The sequence below is a fragment of the Bubalus bubalis genome, chromosome 13 (assembly GCF_019923935.1).
Source record: "Bubalus bubalis isolate 160015118507 breed Murrah chromosome 13, NDDB_SH_1, whole genome shotgun sequence".
Classification (NCBI taxonomy): Eukaryota; Metazoa; Chordata; class Mammalia; order Artiodactyla; family Bovidae; genus Bubalus; species Bubalus bubalis.
This window is the reverse complement of record NC_059169.1, coordinates 26,023,238-26,045,707: the sequence shown is the minus strand read 5'-3', so window position 1 is coordinate 26,045,707 and position 22,470 is coordinate 26,023,238. Positions and strand designations below refer to the sequence as shown.

Here is a 22,470-nt window from a genome sequence, read left to right as displayed (position 1 = left end):
ATTTCTCATGCACATAAGCTTTAATTTTTGTGGTTTCCCTATGACCCCATGGACTGGAGACGTGGCAGGGCGTTTCTTCTCAAAGCTCCAATTCAGTCATTGACACAAATCCCTGGCAGAGGTAGTGGCCTCAGACTTCTACGGCGCCCATCAGCTGGGAATAGTTAGCTTTCCCGACTGGCTTGCATTTGAGTCCACATCGTTTATCAGTGCACACCCTGCAGCTTGCACATGCGAAGAGATGTTATATATGATGCTTCTGGGGAGCGTCAATAAAAGGAAGACAGGTTTTTGCTCCTATGCTTCAGATTTAATGATGCATTACCATGACAGTATTTTTATTGCCCATGCATCAAATCCACTAACACATGACACAGTATTAGGAATTGAGGGACTTGCCTGGCAGTCCAGTGATCAAGACTCTATGCTTCCACTGCAGGAGCAGGAGGCACGGGTTCCATCCCTGGTTGTGGGAACCAAAATCTCATATGCAGTGTGGCCAAAAGAGAAAATAAAAAGCTTCGGAAATTGAAAGAGGGTTGCCTTTTCTCCACACCCTCTCCAGCATTTATTGCTTGTAGACTTTTGGATCACAGCCATTCTGACTGGCATGAAATGCTACCTCATAGTGGTTTTGATTTGCATTTCTCTGATAATGAGTGATGTTGAGCATCTTTTCATATGTTTGTTAGCCATCTATATGTCTTTCTTTAGCCTGTTCCATGTCCTTGGGAAACAGGCTAGATAGCCTTTCTCTTACACTATTGGTGGGAATGCAAACTAGTACAGCCACTATGGAGAACAGTGTGGAGGTTCCTTAAAAAACTGGAAATAGAACTGCCTTATGATCCAGCAATCCCACTGCTGGGCATACACGCTGAGGAAACCAGAAGGGAAAGAGACACATGTACCCCAATGTTCATGGCAGCAGTGTTTATAATAGCCAGGACATGGAAGCAACCTAGATGCCCATCAGCAGACGAATGGATAAGAAAGCTGTGGTACATATACACAATGGAGTATTATTCAGCCATTAAAAAGAATACATTTGAATCAGTTCTAATGAGATAGATGAAACTGGAGCCTATTATACAGAGTGAAGTAAGCCAGAAAGAAAAACACCAATACAGTATACTAACACATATATATGGAATTTAGAAAGATGGTAATGACAACCCTGTATGTGAGACAGTAAAAGAGACACAGATGTATAGAACAGTCTTTTGGACTCTGGGAGAGGGAGCGGGGGGATGATTTGGGAGAATGGCATTAAAACATGTATAATATCATATAAGAAACGAATCTCCAGTCCAGGTTCGATGCAGGATACAGGAAGCTTGGGGCTGGTGCACTGGGATGACCCAGAGGGATGGTATGGGGAGGAAGGTGGGAGGGGGGTTCAGGATTGGGAACACATGTACACCCGTGGCAGATGCATGTTGATGTATGGCAAAACCAAAACAATATTGTAAATTAAAAAAATATTAATAAAAAAAGAATAAATGTTGAAAAGCATTTTCAAGTTACTTGAAGAATGAGAAAGAAATTATAGATTTTTTGAAAAGACCTAATGATCAAAAATTAATATTTAAAAATTTTAACATTGTCCAGAGCTACTCTCATAGACATTTTAATTAATCCTTATCTTGTATTCTCTGTAGAGAGAAAGAAGACAAAGAAAGGTTCTTGAGGATCAGGAGCTAACCTGGCACCCACAGCCAGGTGAGTCCTGTGATTCTCCTTTTAAACATACAATTTCACAAAATACAAAGATCAGACAAGGTCTAGGACCATGGTAGAATAGGATTGCAAAACAGTAAGTACATTTGTTTAAGCTCAAACAAAAGCTAGGTCTATCTACTCAATGATAGCTATGATCCTGGTGGTTTTTCTGTTCCTATACAGAATACAACCTAATGTATTCCAACTTGACTTTCTTAAAGTGATACACTAGATATTTTGGAAAAAAAAAAGAAGTTGTTACAGCTTTATATTATTTATGATATCACTAGGTATCAAAGTTGGGACATTTTTATTTATTTATTTATTTTTAAATTGGTACACAATTGTTTTGGGTTTCCCTGGTGGCTCAGTGGTAAAGGACCAGCCAAAGCAAGAGATGAGAATGCAATCCTTGGGTCAGGCAGATCTCCTGGAGAAGGAAATCCCATGGATAGAGGAGCCTGGCAGGATACAGTCCATGGGGTCATGAAAGAGTTGGGCACAACTTAGCAACTAAAGAACAACAATAATTGCTTAACAATATTGTCTTCATTTCTACTGTATAACGAAGTGACTCAGCTATACGTACACATATATCCCCTCCTGTCCGACTCATATAGGTCGCCACAGAGCACTGAGTAGCTTCCCACTATTTATCTATTTTGCACAAGGTAGTGTATTTATGTCAAACTTAATGTCCCAGTTCATCCCACTCTCCCCTTCCTGCCCTGTGTCCACATGCTTGTTCTCTATGTCTGCATCTCTATTCCTGCCCTGAAAACAGATTCATCTGTACTGCTTTTCTAGATTTCACATATGTGTTAATAGCTAATTATATCTTCCTTATTAAAATCCCTTGATGATATTCACTGTTTGCACGTATGTATTATTTCAGTGGAAAATAGTGTTAATTGTAGCACAAAATGTTAAGCAATTAGATGTCTAAAGAGAGGAATTTTACAATACCAATCCTTCTATCAAAATATATTTAAGAAAAAATAACTATTTGAGAAATTAATCAGAATTGTATTTTAAATGGTTATTCTCATGTAGTTCCAAAATTGGCTTTAAGAATTCGCATTGATGCAGGATACAGGATGCTTGGGGCTGGTGCACTGGGATGACCCAGAGGGATGGTACGGGGAGGGAGGTGGGAGGAGGGTCCAGGATGGGGAACACGTGTACACCCGTGGTGGATTCATGTTGATGTATGGCAAAACCAATACAATATTGTAAAGTAAAAAAAAAAAAATACTGCAAAATATAAAGTTAGAAATTTAAAAAAATAAATAAATAAATAAATTTTTATGAGTTGGGGAAATATATATTTCAAATTCTCTTTAAGTCTGGATCTGTGTTCCATGATTGATAAGTTAGGAAATTTCATAATTTTAAATAAAATTTGACTAATTCTTCTTTGGGAAATATTTAATTTCTTTCACAAATGGGCATAATGATATAGACAAAATAATACATTCTGAAGATTGTACCAGTGATGCAAACCCACCAATTATTTACTGTATGTCCTTTAAGGATGATACTTAACCTCTTTAAGCCTCAGTAGTTTTACCCCGCAATAAAGATTAGATTTAATTTATAGATAATCTTTATGTCATGGAGGTAATGATGCTAATGCTTCACTGAGGAAACTTTTTCCTTCTCTCTTTGGGTGATTATCACAGTAGAGTTAACCACCAAATTAGCACATTTACAAGTGCTTTATTTTCCAGGCATTCCAATAGGGCATGAGATGAGCTCAGTTTTTCCTAAAACGTGTCTCCGTCATGAATTATGGCAAAATAGAATTATGGGAAGAAATAGAACATGGCATAAAAGAGATACAGAAGGTATTTATTATCTATAAATGTTAAATCAGAGTCATTAGAAACAACAGAATTGTAGTACTCTGAGTTCAGGCTAATCATTTTATACTTAACTCCCAGGCAGCCCTTCATTAGCCCCATTCTTTGTGTAATGGTCCAACCACCTCATGTTCCTTTCCAAGAATATGAGGAAAAGAACAATTCCTTTCCCCTCATTGTGGGGCTAACTACACCAGTGGCGAAGCAATTGTGGATTAGTTTGCCTCTATGTTTTTTCTCATCGAGTGCTTAATTGCTTCAGTAGTGTCTGACTCTTTGTGACGCTCTGCACTGTAGCCTTCCAGGCTCCTGTGTCCATGGAATTCTCCAGGAAAGAATACTGCAGTGGATTGCCATGCCCTCCTCCAGGGAGTCTTACCAACTGAGAGATGGAACCCATGTCTCTTATGTCTCCTGGCTTGGCAGGCATTCTTTTTATACGGGTGCCACCTGGGAAACAAATATATATATATATATATATATATATATATATATATATATAGCTTATTACATATTACTTTGTATATACTACTTTATGGGGGCTTCCCTGGTGGCTCAGATGGTAAAGAATCTGCCTGCAATACAGGACACCCAGGTTTAATCCCTGGGTCAGGAAGATCTTCTGAAGAAGGGAATGGCTACCCATTCCAGTATTTTTGCCTAGAGAATTCCATGGCCAGAGGAGCCTTGCAGGCTACAGTCCATGGGGTCACAAAGAGTGGGACACAACTGAGCAACTAGCACCTCCACCACCATGCTGCTGCTGCTAAGTCACTTCAGTCGTGTCCGACTCTGTGTGACCCAATAGACGACAGCCTACCAGGCTCCCCCGTCCCTGAGATTCTCCAGGCAAGAATACTGGAGTGGGTTGCCATTTCCTTCTCCAATGCATGAAAGTGAAAAGTAAAGTGAAGTCGCTCAGTCGTGTCCGACTCTTAGTGACCCCATGGACTGCAGCCCACCAGGCTCCTCCGTCCATGGGATTTTCCAGGCAAGAGTACTGGAGTGGGGTGCCATTGCCTTCTCCACTCCACCATACTTATCTATTAAATTGCCTTCTTATTCCACTCTTCCTTAACATTGCCTTGCTGACATGTCAAAGGTTTTTTTTTTTTGTTTGTTTCTGTAGCACATTTCCTTTTTAACTCCCATTTAACTTTGATGGGAGAAGGCAATGGCACCCCACTCCACTACTCTTGCCTAGAAAATCCCATGGATGGAGGAGCTTGGTAAGCTGCAGTCCATGGGGTCGCTAAGAGTTGGACACGACTGAGCTACTTCACTTTCACTTTTCACTTTCATGCATTGGAAAAGGAAATGGCAATCCACTCCAGTGTTCTTGCCTGGAGAATCCCAGGGAAGGGGGAGCCTGGTGGGCTGCTGTCTATGGGGTTGCACAGAGTCGGACACGACTGAAGCGACTTAGCAGCAGCAGCAGCAGCAACTTTGATGCTTTCTCCTTAATCTACACCACAGGCTTCTTGTTTGAAGAATTCTTATCACTTCTTCATAACATATACTTGAAACACAAAACATGTTTTTGACTTCTTATTTTGTGTCAGTCACTTTTGCACATTATCTCAGTTATGACTTGGACAAATAATATAGATTAAGCTTAAATAATCTCTATTTTATAGATGAGGGGAAGAATATCAAGGAGACTTAATAATTTGCACAAGATCATATAATGTTTAAGGAGCTCATCGGAGTTCTAAATCAAGTGTGTCTGTGACTATATTAGACATATGTACTTTTCACTGAGAACATTTAAAATTTTTCATAATAGTATTATAGAATCCTGAACTAAACAATGTATAATCTGACCTGTTATGCAATATATATATATATATATATACACACACACACACACACATTTATATAATATGTGTTATATGTTTGGTTTTATATTTATAATTAAAAATAAAATTTTGTATATAAAATCAATCACATAGCCACACACATTTAAATGTGGCACCATGTAACAATGTAACACAGCAGCTCTGGATTAGCTGCTGAATGTCTTTCCATGACCACTTTTGAGTGAAAGTTTCAAACTTGTTCTTAACTTTGTCCCTGAGTGTTTGTAACTAAAGGCACAAATATGTGAAATAATTTTAAAAATACATATTTTATGAAACTTTATTTTCATATTGATTTATTGATTTGTCTGCCTGAGAAACCAAGAAAATGGAGTGAAAAAATTATCTGTATTAGCATTCAGGTTTTATCAGTGATTGAGACTCCCTTGGACTGCAAGGAGATCCAACCAGTCCATTCTGAAGGAGATCAGCCCTGGGATTTCTTTGGAAGGAATGATGCTAAAGCTGAAATTCCAGTACTTTGGCCACCTCATGAGAAGAGTTGACTCATTGAAAAAGACTCTGATGCTGGGAGGGATTGGGGGCAGGAGGAGAAGGGGACGACAGAGGATGAGATGGCTGGATGGCATCACTGACTCGATGGACGTGAGTCTGAGTGAAATCCAGGAGATGGTGATGGACAGGGAGGCCTGGCGTGCTGTGATTCATGGTGTTGCAAAGAGTCAGACACGACTGAGCGACTGAACTGAACTGATTCCTAAAGATACAAAATAGTGCATATGAGTTTGTTTACTCTAAGTCTGGTGATATTATCTCCTGTAGACTACAATAGAATAGGTTAAAAAAAAAAAGAAATCAATTGATACTTTCCTATCCTTCTCCAAAGGTCAAAATATAATCATGTAGTTGATAGTTATTTGCCATGTAAATCAAATCTTGAAATTATATGACACTGATCTAAGTGGTTATTTAATTTTTACTCTTCATAATAACACCATGAGGTAGGTACTAGTTTCTTCAGTTTGTGAAATAGATTGAGACTTTAATGAAGAACCTAAAGATCATATTTTTTATATCCTGTCTCTGATTACATATCTCCAACTATTCTGCCTCGGATTTGAACTGGAGTATATCATTCAAACAATACTTAACCATTGTGTTACATAGTTCTGTACAGTTTTAAAACCTACACATTTATAATTTTATAAAAACTGCATTTCATTGTAACTACTTTGTTATTGTTCAGTTGCTCAGTCATGTCTGACTCTTTGCAATCCCATGGACTACAGCACGCCAGGCTTCCCTGTCCATTACCAACTCCCAGAGCTTGCTCAAACTCATCACCATTGAATTGGTGATGCCATCCAACCATCTCATCTGTTGCCCCCTTCTTCTACTGCCCTCAATCTTTTCCAGCATCAGGGTCTTCAATGAGTTGGCTCTTCGCATCAGGTGACCAAAGTATTGGAGCTTCAGCTTCAGCATCAGTTCTTCCAATGAATATTCAGGGTTGATTTCCTTTAAGACTGACTGGTTTAATTTCCTTGCTGTCCAAGGAACTCTCAAGAGTCTTCTCCAGCATCAGAGTTAAATAGCATCAATTTTTTGGCACTCACCTTTCTTTTTGATACAACTCTCACTTTCATACGTGATTACTGGAAAAACAATAGCTTTGACTATATGAACTTTTGTAGGCAAAGTGATGTCTCTGATTTTTAATATGCTGTCTAGGTTGGTCATAGCTTTTCTTCCAAGGAGCAAGTGTCTTTTAATTTGATGGCTGCAGTCACTACCCACAGTGATTTTGGAGCCCTAGACATAAACAGCTTATTATTGTATAAATTACCTGTGAGTTAATAAAATATGGTAGGATAGAAATAAGAAAGAAAATGGGAAGTGTAACGTGTAAAATGAACAACTAGTTGTACCCATTCAAAGATGACTCCCTAGTGTTCTTAGAAAATTGTCTTGAGGACAGAAAATGTTCCCTCCTCTTTTCAACTGAAAATGTAATCCATTTCTCCAGTAGAAAAAGTTTTTGTATTCTTGTAAAAGAAGAGCTAATACATTATAAAATGAACTGAGGGTTCACTATATGTTCCCTTATGGAATTTTGCATCACCCACTTCACACTAGGAGCAGACAAACAACAAAATTACTCTTATAGTTCTCTCAGTTCAAGAGGTGAATGCTAATTTTAAACTTTGAACTACTGCTGCTAAGTCGCTTCAGTCATGTCCGACTCTGTGCGACCCCAGAGATGGCAGCCAACCAGGCTCCCCCATCCCTGGAATTCTCCAGGCAAGAACACTGAAGTGGGTTGCCATTTCCTTCTCCAATGCATGAAAGTGAAAGTGAAGTCGCTTAGTCGTGTCCGACTCTTGGCGACCCCATGGACTGCAGCCCATCAGGCTCCTCCATCCATGGGATTTTCCAGGCAAGAGTACTGGAGTGGGGTGCCATTGCCTTCTCCGTAGGAACTACTAAGACAATATTAATGTACAGTTTTCAATTCCTTATCATTTATTTTACTAGAGCAGGGTTTGACATTTTTTTCTCTTTAGAAGCCTTTTATAAAAATGAGTATCCATTTTTGTGTTTGCATATCCTTTAAACTTCATAAGTTGATAAAGTACAAAGCTTGGTTTTATGCTGACTTCAGAAATAGCTGAATCTTATCAGAAAGTTTTCTCACTCAGCGTTCTCTAGGGTTTCATGACCTTTGAGAATGTGTGCTTCAGTAATTACCAATTACAAGTTTGTCATTTACGAAAAGTCAATTAGTAATAAAGCATGTATGAGAGAAGAATGTAAACTTTGAAATTTATGGTTGTATATTAAAATCACAATATTATATGTTGGCTAATATTGTATGCTCTTTTATCTTTAATTAGTATGTATCTTTTCACATTTAAAAATCTAAATATTTAACTCACATATCCTCAATTTAAATATAGAACCAGTACTTTATTGAAAATTTTGTTCTTTAAACATAATTTGTCTTCATTTTAACAAATATTTTGAAATGATACCACTTTTCTTACTGATGTTGTTTTTTAAAGAGCTTTCATTTTTATCTTGTTGTTGTTTAGTCATTAAGTCTATCCTACTCTTTTACAACCCCATGGACTGTAGCCCACAAGGCTTCTCTGTCCATGTGCTTTTTCCAAGAAAGAATATTGGAATTCATTGCCATTTCCTTCTCCAGGGGATCTTCCCGACCCAGGGATCAAACCCAGGTCTCCTGCATTGACAGGCAGTTTCTTTACCAATAAACCAGCAGGAAAGCCTCACATTTATTTTAACTTATATTTTATCATCCTGAATATAAAGCCATTTTTAATAACCTCAAAATACACCTTTTGTGTCACATCTTGAACCCACACTGTATCATGAAATATTTTAGACCAAATAATTTCATCACTTTTGTTTCCCTCCATCACTTAGGAAAAATGAAAAGGACAAGGCCTTGAAATTAAGGAAAACTATTATTATGTAAAACATATGTATTTGGTACCTGAGTAGTTGGTATGCAATGTTTATAGTTAAGAGACAGCAAAAAAATTAATTTTTAATTGAGCCTTAAATATTTAATCTGTTCTATATATAAAGTCCTGGTCCTCAAAATCTTCACAGTTTAATGGAGACAAAGTAAGTCATACTTATGAAGAAATCCAGAACAGGGAGCAGCAAACTTTTTCTGTTAAGGGTCAGACAATATGTTCAGCTTTGTAGACCATGTGTGCTCTGTAACAACTACTCAACTCATCACAACTGCTTCCTGCAACACACAAAAGTAGCCATAGACAATGTGTAAGTCAGTGAGCATGATGTTTTCCAGAGAAACTTAATTTACAGATCCAGACTTGAATTTCATACAATTTTTAAGTGTCACAGACTATTATCCTTCATTGGATCATTTTCAAACATTGCTGGCTATACAAAAGCATACAGTTGACTGAATTTGGCCAAGAAATCTATATTATCTCCCCATTATCATTGTAGCAAATTACCACAAAGCTGGTGGCTTAAAACAGCAGTATTCTCCCACAGCTCTGGAAGCCAGAAGTTTCACATAATTTTCTAGGTGTTGCTATTGCACTTCCTCCTAAGGGTTAAGGAAGAGTCCGTTCTTAAACTCCTTTGTCTTTGTGTAGCTGCAGATATTTACTCCAATCTCTCTACTCTTTCCTGCAGCCAGTAGGTCCCTCATGCGATCTTGCTGGTCCTCCTATTGGCAAGTTCAAGTTTACAACAAGGTCTCTTGCTGGTGATTACTATGGTTTGCTTTTGGGGATTCCCAGGTGGCACAGTGGTAAAGAATCCACCTGCAATGCAGGAGACCTGGGTTCGATCCCTGGGTAGGGGAGATTGAAGGGACTGGCAACCCACTGCGGTATTCTTGCCTGGAGAATCCCATGGAGAGAGGAGCATGGAGGGCTACAGTCCATAGCGTCACAAAGAGTTGGGCATAACCGAAGCAACTTAGCATGCACACACACATGGCTGTAGAAGTTTATTCTTTCTGGAAAAGAAATAAATGGAAGAGACTGGTGAGTTACAAGACTGGAAGACTAAAAGGGTCAAATGGTAAGCCAAGACTATACAATTGCAGGGATTTGAATGGGTGGGAGATAGATGGTAGGTTTTATACTTTGAATTTTGTTACCATGGTTGCAATGAATAAGATAGGTTGTAGATAATTCTGGCCACATTTAATATCTCTTTTCAGGCAGCCAGTGATAAAAGAGGAAGACTTGTCTCAAATTAGGTTATTCTTGCATTTAAAATACACAGTATTTAGGAAGCCAAGTAGACAAGGTTTGATCTCTTGGTGGTAGGTAGTAAGCATTTGGGACAAAGTCAAACACATCTTCTGGTGTTTAACATGGGGGTGATCATATGATCGTGCATAAGATATGATAAAGGCACCACCCGGGTGACCTTCAGGAGTGCAGCTGAACTGGCGGAAAGAGAACTGAGTTGTCAGATGTCAGAGAAATCCATTGAAGCCACCAGCCAAAAATGAATGAGTTAAGTCTTCAATTATTTACTGCAAAGGCATAAACAAGAGGCTAAAACTGGAGAAAGCACTGACTCCCTCTGTTCCATTTCCCACTGTGAAGCAGCGCACCAGTGGAGTATCAGGTAGACCAATGACCAACGTGAGGGTCATCTCACTCTTGAAGGAGCTGGACCAGAAGTCTCTGGTGTGAAGGGGAGGAGGAGGGCCAGGGGTGGAATTTGCTGGGAACTGAGTGAGAGTGAGGAAACGGGTCTGGTGTCTGGTGTCCTGGCTCAAGGTTTCCCCCTTCTCCCTTCACAAGGCCGCCTCATTATAGGTGCCTGCAGAGCCCTCTCTGGCTGCAGCCTCAGAGAAGGACATCTAGAAATGAGGGTGCCTCCTTACAAATGCAAATATGCAAAGCACATGATCAGCCAGGAGCACTTGAACCTTGAACAGCAGCCCCTTCCATGACTGCAAGGTACTGGCTGTGCACCCAGCCTCTGTGTGGAGGGCAGCTTCTCCCCAGCGACCTGCCAGGTGAAGATCTATGATCAGAACCTGAAAAAACACCTGTTTTACCAGGAGCCTGAAGTGAAGTGAAGGGAAAGTTGCTCAGTCGTGTCCAACTCTTTGCAACCCCGTGGGCTATACAGTCCATGGAATTCTCTAAGCCAGAATACTAGAGTGGGTAGCCTTTTCCTTCTCCAGAGGATCTTCCCAACCCAGGGATAGAACCCAGGTCTCCCACATTGCAGGTGGATTCTTTACCAGCTGAGCCACAAGATAAGCCCAACAGGAGTCCCTGTGAAGCTGGAGGAGCCCTGTGGTGCCCTCCATCCTTGGGCTGTGAGCACATGTGACTAATAAATAGCTACTAACTACATCTTTCCAGTTTTATGTGTCCTATGTTAGGTCACCTTGTACCATTTAGAATGGAAAAAACCTCCTTCGCTAACGGTGAACTGGAGGTGATCAGAACAGTCTTCCTCTGGAGGTTCATCTAAATGACAACAGAAATGCAAGGAGGAGATGATTTCAGTTTTCTTGGAAATGATTAAGTGAAAGTGACCTATGGTCCAAAGATGTTGACAAAATATTAAGAAAAAGGACAGAGGACATAAAGATCCAGAGGGACAGAACAGAATGGATGTAGCTACATTCCAGAAGATGTAAAGGAGAAGTTACAGGAGTGACTCTTCCTGAGAAATTCTTCAGAGATCTCCACAGCAAAAGTTACTTACAAATTTGAGTATGAAAGGTGGCGCCATTCATCAGTGCCTCCCTCTCTCCACCCCACTCCCAGACATGCACAGACACCTGGGTTTACGTCATTACCTTTAGGGTAAAATAGGAGGAAAAAAAACCTAAAAATTATTTAAAATATTTCATTTTTTTAAAAATAATTTTTATGTTTTTTTTTTCTCCTATTTTACCCTAAAGGTAATGATGTAAACCCCAGGTGTCTGGTTGCTTTTTATGGTGGGCATCAGATCAGATCAGATCAGATAAGTTGCTCAGTAGTGTCCGACTCTTTGCGATCCCATGAATCGCAGCACACCAGGCCTCCCTGTCCATCACCAACTCCCAGAGTTCACTCAAACTCATGTCCATCGAGCTGGTGATGCCATCCAGCCATCTCATCCTCCGTCGTCCCCTTCTCCTCCTGCTCCCAATCCCTCCCAGCATCAGAGTCTTTTCAAATGAGTCAACTCTTCACATGAGGTGGCCAAAGTACTGGAGTTTCAGCTTGAGCATCATTCCTTCCAAAGCAATCCCAGGGCTGATCTCCTTCAGAATGGACTGGTTGGATCTCCTTGCAGTCCAAGGGACTCTCAAGAGTCTTCTCCAACACCACAGTTCAAAAGCATCAATTCTTCAGCACTCAGCCTTCTTCACAGTCCAACTCTCACACCATACATGACCACAGGAAAAACCATAGCCTTGACTAGACGAACCTTTGTTGCCAAAGTAATGTCTATGCTTTTGAATATGCTATCTAGGTTGGTCATAACTTTCCTTCCAAGGAGTAAGCGTCTTTTAATTTCATGGCTGCAGTTACCATCTGCAGTGATTTTGGAGCCCAGAAAAATAAAGTCTGACACTGTTTCCACTGTTTCCCCATCTATTTCCCATGAAGTGCTGGGACCAGATGCCATGATCTTCGTTTTCTGAATGTTGAGCTTTAAGCCAAATTTTTTACTCTCCTCTTTCACTTTCATCAAGAAGCTTTTTAATTCCTCTTCACTTTCTGCCATAAGGGTGGTGTCATCTGCATATCTGAGGTTACTGATATTTCTCCCGGCAATCTTGATTCCAGCTTGTGATTCTTCCAGTCCAGCGTTTCTCATGACGTACTCTGCATATAAGTTAAATAAACAGGGTGACAATATACAGCCTTGACATACTCCTTTTCCTTTTTGGAACCAGTCTGTTGTTCCATGTCCAGTTCTAACTGTTGCTTCCTGACCTGCATACAAACTTCTCAAGAGGCAGATCAGGTGGTCTGGTATTCCCATCTCTTTCAGAATTTTCCACAGTTGATTGTGATCCACACAGTCATAAGGCTTTGGCATAGTCAATAAAGCAGAAATAGATGTTTTTCTGGAACTCTCTTGCTTTTTCCATGATCCAGCGGATGTTGGCAATTTGATCTCTGGTTCCTCTGCCTTTTCTAAAACCAGCTTGAACATCAGGAATTTCACGGTTCACATTTTGCTGAAGCCTGGCTTGGAGAATTTTGAGCATTACTTTACTAGCATGTGAGATGAGTGCAATTGTATGGTAGTTTGAGCATTCTTTGGCATAGAAACCAAATTAAAGCCCTTTTTTTATTTGGCAAGGGAATGAAAGTAGGTGACTATATCTACCTGCCTACTCGTTCTACTCATCCTAAAATGCAGTCAGTCTGTTGACACCCCATCCAAGGATACTGTATTCAAAGTCTGTGCCTAAGTCCAGGAGAAAATATAGAATCTCAAAGCTATTGAAAAAAAAAGTAATAACATTGTATGGCCACTCAATATGGCTGTTCTCCTGCTCTCTGTACATTCCCTGCCTGACTAGGGCTTGCTTCATCTATACCCTCCTCACATGACTGACCTTCCTACATATTTGTCCCAGGCCCCAGCTAGTGATAATTCTTATCAAAGGGGCAGTGAGGGGTCTGCTCCTCTACAGGTTTCTCTGGTAACTAATGGGCCCACCTGAAGTCAATTCCCCTATAACTGGAGCCTCCCCTTCCCTTGGGGAGTGAAGACTGCCACCATGCCCTGCCCACTTTCTGCCTCACACGGTGAGGTGTTTCTCCAGGACCTTGCATCAGACATGGAAGATTCCCATCCACAAAACCACTTATGTCTCTGTTGCTGATTCCAGAGTCTTTCTTTGGTCTTGAAGCTGGGCAACATAGGTCTTCCTTGTAGTTGGGGTGGAGCCCAATAAACACACAAAAGAAGTAGAAAACAAAAGCAAAACAGCAAACAAAACAACCAAAATTAATAGTGATAATTCCGAAAGAAGGATTCTAAAAATTGCATTCTAATATGACATTCCCTTCTTAAGTAAACCACTTTTTCTCTTCACTATTTCAGGATTTTCTTTCTTCCATGATTATATGGATTATATGAAAATGTCATGGCAAAGTTACTAGGCATTATGTACAAGGCAAGTTCTTCCCCACAGTGATTGTTTCTTTTATTTTTACTAATTTTCATCTAGGTAAGTGCTATGGGCTCCTTCATTTCCTGTAAGTCCTGATGCAAAGTTATCTTCTCTTTGAAGAGTTTCCTAGCCACTCTACCTCAAATTTCAACACGCTTCTAGAACATTTCATATTGCCTTTCCTGATGTAATTTGTTCTCTTTGGAACATTGTCCAATATACTACATTTATCATACTTATACTGTCTTTCTCCTACACTAAAATGTCAGCTTTGCAAGCACAGAGATATTAATCTCTTTTGTTTTAACACTGTATTTCCAGCTCCTAGGGGGAGTATCTGTTATGTTGTAATTATTTAATTAATATTTACTGAAGAAATAAAAAATTGACTTGGGGGAAATATAAAATGGTCTACGATTTTATTTTTATTTCTAATTCATTTCTTTTAGAAAGCAAGGGATTTTTGGTAGTTGGGGGAGACAGTAGAAAAAAAAGGAACTAGATTTAATAAAATTGGTGGAGAGAAAATGAAGTCTGAATGAGGCAATGAAGTTTCTAGAAGGATACAAAGTAAGAAAAAGAGTTAGATATTTGAACTTTAAAATCCAAGATGGAATAATATGAGGTGGTAACAAGTCCATGAGGAGATCTACCAGATGGTGATAAACCTTGAGATCAATTGGGCTGAGGGAGCACCTGTTATTATTATTGTCTTATAAGATGGTCAAAATGACAGTATTAAGAAATATAGCATGTATTTGGAAGGTCCGCATATTAGCCAAGATTCTCCAGAGAAACAATGAATAGGATATATACAGGTGTATAGAAAGAGATTTATTATGAAGGATTGGTCTGTGCTATTAAGGCAGCTGTGAAGCCCCATGATGTGCTGCCCAAAATCTGGAAACCCAGGAAAGCCAGTGAGGTATTTGTAGCTCAAGCCCAAACTCCTAAGAATCAGGAGAGTCAGTGATCTAAATCCCAGCCCAAGTCTGAATGTCCAAGATCCAAGGGTCAGTGGTGTAAGTCCTGGTCCAAGTCTGAAGGTCTGAGAGGAGAGACAGGAGTGCAGATGTTCAAAGGCAGGAGAAGAGGGGTGTCTCAGCTCTTTGCAGAAGGCAAATTTGCCCTTTTTGTGCCATTTTGTTCTATTCAAGCCCTCAGTAGATTAGATGGTGCCCATGTGCTTTGGTGAAGGCAGATCCCCTTACTCTGCCTACCTGTTCAAATGCTACACTCTTCCAGAGACATCCTCCTAGATACACCAAGATATAATGCTTTCACCAGATATTAGGGCATCCATCCTTTAGTCTAGCCAAGATGACAAGTAAAATTAACTATCACTGTCTGTAATTATATATTGGGAAACTGCACAACAAGTTAAGTGATACTGGTTAAAAAAGAAAAATTGACAAATGCAAAGCCAAAGACTTCCCTTTTAAATGACTTGGTGTTATTAATTTATCAAGATCTAATCTTTAGGGACTTGCCTGACTGTTCAGTTGTTAAAATGCCACCTTCTAATGCAGGGGGTGCGGGTTCAATCCCTGGTCAGGGAACAAAGATCCCACATGCAGCAAGCAGCCAAAAATTAAAAAAAAAAAAAAAAAAAGAAAAGAAAAGAAAAAGAAATCCAAACTTTAGGACATGGATTTTAGACAGAAATCCACTTACCATACACAGGGAAGAGAGTGGGGCTTTCAACTTAGCAATAAGAGAGGACCCTAAGTAATAACCTTGAATCGCAATTGGAGCTAGGCACTCCACAGTCGAGGCCTGCTTGTCTTCTACCTGAGGGATGGTATAGGAGCAAAGTGTTGCTTAGTGATAGGAGGTAGTTCATCCAATGAGAGTTTATTTTCAAATAATCTTGAAAAACACTGCTTCCCTGATCTCACTCTGGGAGTACCATGACATAATATAACAAATTCAAAGCTATTTGAAGTTTGACAATAAAGAAACCTGCTTTTTGAACTCAGCTTTCTCTGACTATATTTAATTAAAGAACATATTACTCACAGCATGTCTATTAATTTCCTGTGGAACTGGTGAGAAATGCTTTTAAAAGCTAAAGCTGGGGCTATAATCAAAGATAAATTACCTGAAGTTGCTGAGAAAATTGAACTATTTGGGTAGAAAACAAAGCAAGTCAATAACTTAATGTGTTGGCATCAATCCACTGACACTCACTTTCCAAATTTTATTCCTGACAGTTGAATATGCCTATGAAAATGCAAATACATCATAATGAGAAAAATAATTTGAATAACTAAACAGTGGTCACATTGCAAACAGCTGCAACAAAACCTCAATGAAAAAGTCTTCTTGAAATGGTCAAAGCTTTTAATTTTATAATATTTTTACAAAAAAAAAAAAAGATTGGGTGTTTTTATAGGGCACTTTATATATAATATTCTTTAATTTTAAAGAAAGTAATATTGTTACCATGGATGTAGTGGGTTGGACAATGCATGCCTCCCAAATTCATGTTTACCCAGAACTTCAGGATGTAACATTTGGAAATTGGGTCTTTGCAAATTTATTAGTTAATATGAAGTCATACCAGATAAAGGTGGAACCTAAACCCAGTGGTTTTATAAGAGGAGAGAATACACAGAGAAACACAGAAAGAAGAGGTCATGTGAAGAGTAATCCAATCTGTGGATGTGGAACCCAGACTTCCCTGATGGCTCCAATGGTAAAGCGTCTATCTAAAATGTGGAGACCTGGGTTTGATCCCTGGGTCAGGAAGATCCCCTAGAGAAGGAAATGGCAACGCACTCCAGTACTATTGCCTGGACAATCCCATTGATGGAGGAGCCTGGAAGGCTACAGTCCATGGGATCGCAAAGAGTTGGACACAACTGAGCAACTTCACTTTCACTTTGTGGATACACAGGAGTTGCAGATACAGAAGAATTTTTACAAGAATATACAATATTGGTGCAAAAGGTAGTAAAAAGCTGTCCATAAAAGATAGATTTCTCTTCTATTTACTTTCCCTAAAATTTATCCTTTGGGGAAATAAAAAACTAAAAGAACACCCTTATATTAGTATAACATACTTAAAGTTAATAAGGGCTTACTAGACATATAGTTGCAATACACTTCAATATCTGGGACTTTCTAGGTTGCTCAGATGGTAAAGAATCTGCCTGCAATACAAGAGACTCAGGTTATATCCCTGGGTTGAGAAGATCCCCTGGAGAAGGGAATGGCAATCCACTCCAGTATTCTTGCCTGGAGAATTCCATAGTCAGCGGTGTCTAGTGGGCTACAGTCCGTGGAGTCTCAAAGAGTCTAACACGACTGAGCAACTAACACTTTCAGTTTACATGTCTTAGCATATCTATCACATAGAGGGAAGCTTTCATTTTAAATTTACACTGTCTTAGAAATTTTTGTATTAACCATTTGCTCTGTTACAGACTGAATTGTTCTCAGAAAATACAAATGCTGAAGCCCTAACCCCAAGAGACACTGTACAGGGGGGATGGGGCCTTCAAGGAAGTAATTAAGGTTAAATGATGTCTTAGGGTGGGGACTCAATACAATATGTTGTGTGCCTGCTCGGTTGTGTCCAAATTTCTGCATCTCCTGTATTAGCAGACAGATTCTTTACCACTGAGTCATTGGGGAAGCCCTGGTGCCCTTATAGGAAAAGAAAGACAGCAGAAAAACCCACACAAGAAGACACACAGGAAGACTGCTATCTTAAGCCATGGGGAGAGACCTTAAAAGAATTCAATTGTGCCAGCACATTGCTCTTGGAATTCTAACCTCCAGAAAAATATAAATGTGTTGGTTAAGCCACTCAGTATGTGATATTTTTTGTTCTGGGAGCCAAAGTAGACTGATGCATCCCCTGATGTTGTTACCCTTATCTTTAAGAGTCCAGAAGATAATTAATAGAAATAAGTTACTTTCTAAGTAATTTGTGTCTGTCAGAAATAGTAGGCATGGCTATCTGTTGAAACCTTATTTTAGGAAAGATTCTGTATTAGCACTTCAGTTTATAAGTATACCACATCCAAGGGCAAAGGTGAAGCCCCAGCAAGACAGTAGGAGGGGCAAAATCGTATTTAGAATCAAACACCTCAGCTTCCAGAGATGTTCAGAGGGCTCAAACAAACCTTGTGTGCACCAGGACCCAGAGACCCCACAGAGACTGGGCCAGAACTGTGTTTGAGTATCTCCTGTGTAGGCATGGATCAGCAGTGGCCTGCTGCAGGGGCAGAGGCTATGGGTACAGCAGATCTGGGTATGGCATAAGCCCTCTCAGAGTAAATCACCATTAACCCCAACTTTGGTCATGTATGGATATGAGAGTTGGACTGTGAAGAAGGCTGAGCACTGAAGAATTGATGCTTTTGAGCTGTGGTGTTGGAGAAGACTCTTGAGAGTCCCTTGGACTGCAAGGAGATCCAACCAGTCTGTTCTGAAGGAGATCAGCCCTGGGATTTCTTTGGAAGGCATGATGCTAAGGCTGAAAGTCCAGTACTTTGGCCACCTCATGCGAAGAGTTGACTTATTGGAAAAGAGTCTGATGCTGGGAGGGATTGGGGGCAGGAGGAGAAGGGGACGACAGAGGATGAGATGGCTGGATGGCAGCACTGACTCAATGGTTGTGAATCTGAGTGAACTCCGGGAGTTGGTGATGGACAGGGAGGCCTAGTGTGCTGCAATTCATGGGGTCGCAAAGAGTCGGACACGACTGAGCGACTGAACTGAACTGATAGTTGATTAACAGTGTTGTGATAGTTTCGGGTGGACAGCAAAGGGACTCAGTCATACATATATATGTATCCATTCTCCTTCAAACTCCCCTCCTTTCCAGGCTGCCACGTAGTGTTAAGAAGAGTTCCCTGTGCTATACAGTAGGGCTCTGTTAATTATCCATTCAAAATATAACACTGTGCATACGTGTTCCCAAACCTCCCAAACTGAGCGACTGAACTGAGAGCACCAGGACTTACATAAGACTGGGGAAACAGACTCTTGGAGGGCACAAACAGAACCGTGTACACACCAGGACCCAGGAGAAAGGAGCAGTGACCACACAAAAGACTGACCCAGACTTGCTTCTGAGTGTCCAGGAGTCTCCAGGGGAGGTGTGTGTCTACAGTGGCCTGCTGCAGGGCCGGGGCACTGAGTGCAGCAGTGCACACATGAGATCTTTTGAAGGAAGTCAGCATTATCTTTATTACCTCCACTATATTTTGGCTTCAGTTCAAACAACAGTGAGGGAAGACAATTCCACCCATCAGAACAAGGCCCAGTTTTCCCCTCAGTCTCTTCCATCAGGAAGCTTCCATAAGCATCTTATCTTTCTCCATCAGAGGGCAGACAGAATGAAGACCACAATCACAGAAAACTAACCAAACTGATTACATGGACCACAGCCTTGTCTAACTCAATAAAACTATGAGCCATGTCATTTAGGGCCACCCAAGATGGACAGGTCATGGTGAAGAGTTCTGACAAAATGTGATCCACTGGAGAAGGGAATGGCAAATACTTCAGTATTCTTGCCTTGAGAACCACATGAACAGCATGAAAAGGCAGAAAGATAGGATACTGAAAGATGAACTTTCCAGATCAGTAGATGCTCAATATGCTACTGGAGATCAGTGGAGAACTAACTCCGGAAAGAATGAAGAGATAGAGCCAAAGCAAACACAACACACAGTTGTGTGTGTGACTGGTGATGGAAGTAAAGACCAATGCTGTAAAGAGTAATACTCTTTACATATTGGAATATGTATTTGCATAGGAACCTGGAATGTTGTTAGGTTTATTCAGCTCAGTTCAGTTGCTCAGTCATGTCCGACTCTTTGCGACACCATGGACTGAAGCATCCCAGGCCTCCCTGTCAATCACCACTTCCCAGAGTCTACTCAAACTCATGTCTGTTGAGTCGATGATGCCATCCAACCATCTCATCCTCTGTCATCCCCTTATCCTCCCACCTTCAATCTTTCCCAGCATCAGGGCCTTTTCAAATGAGTTAGTTCTTCACATCAGGTGGCCAAAGTATTGGAGTTTCAGCTTCAACAAGAGTCCTTCCAATGAACACTCAGGGCTGATCTCCTTTAGAATGGACTGGTTGGATCTCCTTGCAGTCCAAGGGACTCTCAAAAGTGTTCTCCAACACCAGAGTTCAAAAGCATCAATTCTTCAGCATTCAGCTTTCTTTATAGTTCAATTCTCACATCCAGCGAGTGGTGGCTGCAGGGCACTGGAGAGGTGAGAGGCCAAGAGGAGATACCCCACGTCCAAGGTCAGAGAAACTGCAATAAGACAGTAGGCACTGAGAGAGGGCATCAAAGGACAGACAGACAGAAACCACAATGAGAGAAAACTAACCAATGTAAACACATGGACCACAGACTTGTCTAACTCAATGAAACTATGAGCCATGCCATGTAGGGCCACCCAAGACAGACAGGTCATAGTGGAGAGTTCTGACTCATTAGCACATATACAAAAATTGGAATGATACAGAGATTAGCATGGCCCTTGCACAAGGAAGATATGCAAATTTGTGAAGCATTACGTCCATGAATCAAGGCAAATCGGAAGTGGTCAAACAGGAGATGGCAAGACTGAACGTCTACATTTTAGGAATCAGCAAACTAAAATGAACTGGAGTGGGTGAATTTAACTCAGATGACCGTTGTATCTACTACTGTGGGCAAGAACCCATTAGAAGAAATGGAGTAGCCATCACAATCAACAAGAAAGTCTGAAATGCAGTACTTGGATGAAATCTCAAAAACGAGAGAATGATCTCTGTTTCCAAGGCAAGCCACTCAATATCAGAGTAATCCACATCTATGCCTCGACCAATAATGCTGAAGACGCTGAAGGTGAACAGTTCTATGAAGACTGACAAGACTTTCTAGAACTAACACCAAAAAAATTTCATTATAGGGAACTGGAATGCAAAAGTAAGAAGTCAAGAGATACCTAGACTAACAGGAAAATTTGGCTTTGGAGTACAAAATGAAGCAGGTCTGGGACTAATAGAGTTTTGCCAAGAGAATGCACTAGTCATAGCAAACACCCTCTTTCAACAATACAAGAGAAGACTCTGCACATGGACATCACCAGATGGTCAACACCGAAATTGGATTGATTATATTCCTTGCAGCCAAAGATGGAAAAGCTCTATACAGTCAGCAAAAACAAGACTGGAGCTGATTGGGGTTCAGGTCAGGAACTCCTTATTGCCAAATTCAGACTGAAATTGAAGAAATTAGGGAAAACCACTAGACCATTCAGGTATGACCTAAATCATATCCCTTAGATTATACAAAAGTGACAAATAGATTCAAGGGATTAGATCTGATAGACAGAGTGCCTGAAGAACTATTGACAGAGGTTCGTGACATTGTATAGGAGGTAGGGATCAAGACCATCCCCAAAAAATAGAAATGCAAAGAGGCAAAATGGTTGTCTGAAGAGGCCTTACAAACAGCTATGAAAAGAAGAGAAGGAAAGATTTACCCATTTGAATGCAGAGTTCCAAAGAATATCTAGGAGAGATGAGAAAGCCTTCCTCAGGTATCAAAGCAAAGAAATGAAACAAAATAATAGAATGGAAAAGACTAGAGGTCTTTTCAAGAAAATTAGAGATTCCAAGGGAATATTTCATGTGAAGATGGGCACAATAAGGGACAGAAATGGTATGGACCTAATAGAAGCAGACGATATTAAGAAGAGGTGGCAAGAATACACAGAAGAGCTATACAAAGAAGATCATCATGATCCAGATAGCCACAATGGTGTGATCACTCACCTAGAACCAGACATCCTGGATATGAAGTCAAGTGGGCCTTAGGAAGCATCACTACAAAGCTAGTGGAGGTGATGGAATTCCAGTTGAACTATTTCAAATCCTAAAATATGATGCTGTGGAAGTGCCACACTCAATATGCCAGCAAATTTGGAAAATTCAGCAGTGCCACAGGACTGGAAAAGGTCAGTTTTCATTCCGATCGCAAATTAAGGCAATGCCAAAGAATGCTCAAACTACTGCACAATTGCACTCATCTCACACACTATAAAGTAAAGCTCAAAATTCTCCAAGCCAGGCTTCAACAGTATGTGAACCACGAACTTCCAGATGTTCAAGCTGGATTTAGAAAGGCAGAGGAAACAGAGATTTAATTGCCAACATCTGTTGGATCATGGAAAAAGCAAGAGTTCCAGAAAGACATCTATTTTTGCTTTATTGGCTATGCCAAAGCCTTTGACTGTGTAGATCACAAAAAAGTGTGGAAAATTCTTCAAGATATGGCAATATCAGACCACCTGGCCTGCCTCCTGAGAAATCTTCATGCAGGTCAAGAAGCAACAGTTGGTACTGGACCTGAAGCAGTAGACTAGCTCCAAA

At 40.3% G+C, this 22,470-nt stretch overlaps 1 non-coding gene across 1 annotated transcript; it reads left to right on the top strand.

The window, feature by feature from the left end:
• Positions 1-20,533: 20,533 nt before the first annotated feature.
• Positions 20,534-20,636, top strand: LOC112578585. The gene has a single exon (XR_003102929.1). It is a non-coding gene; the product is annotated as a U6 spliceosomal RNA (small nuclear RNA).
• Positions 20,637-22,470: the final 1,834 nt, after the last annotated feature.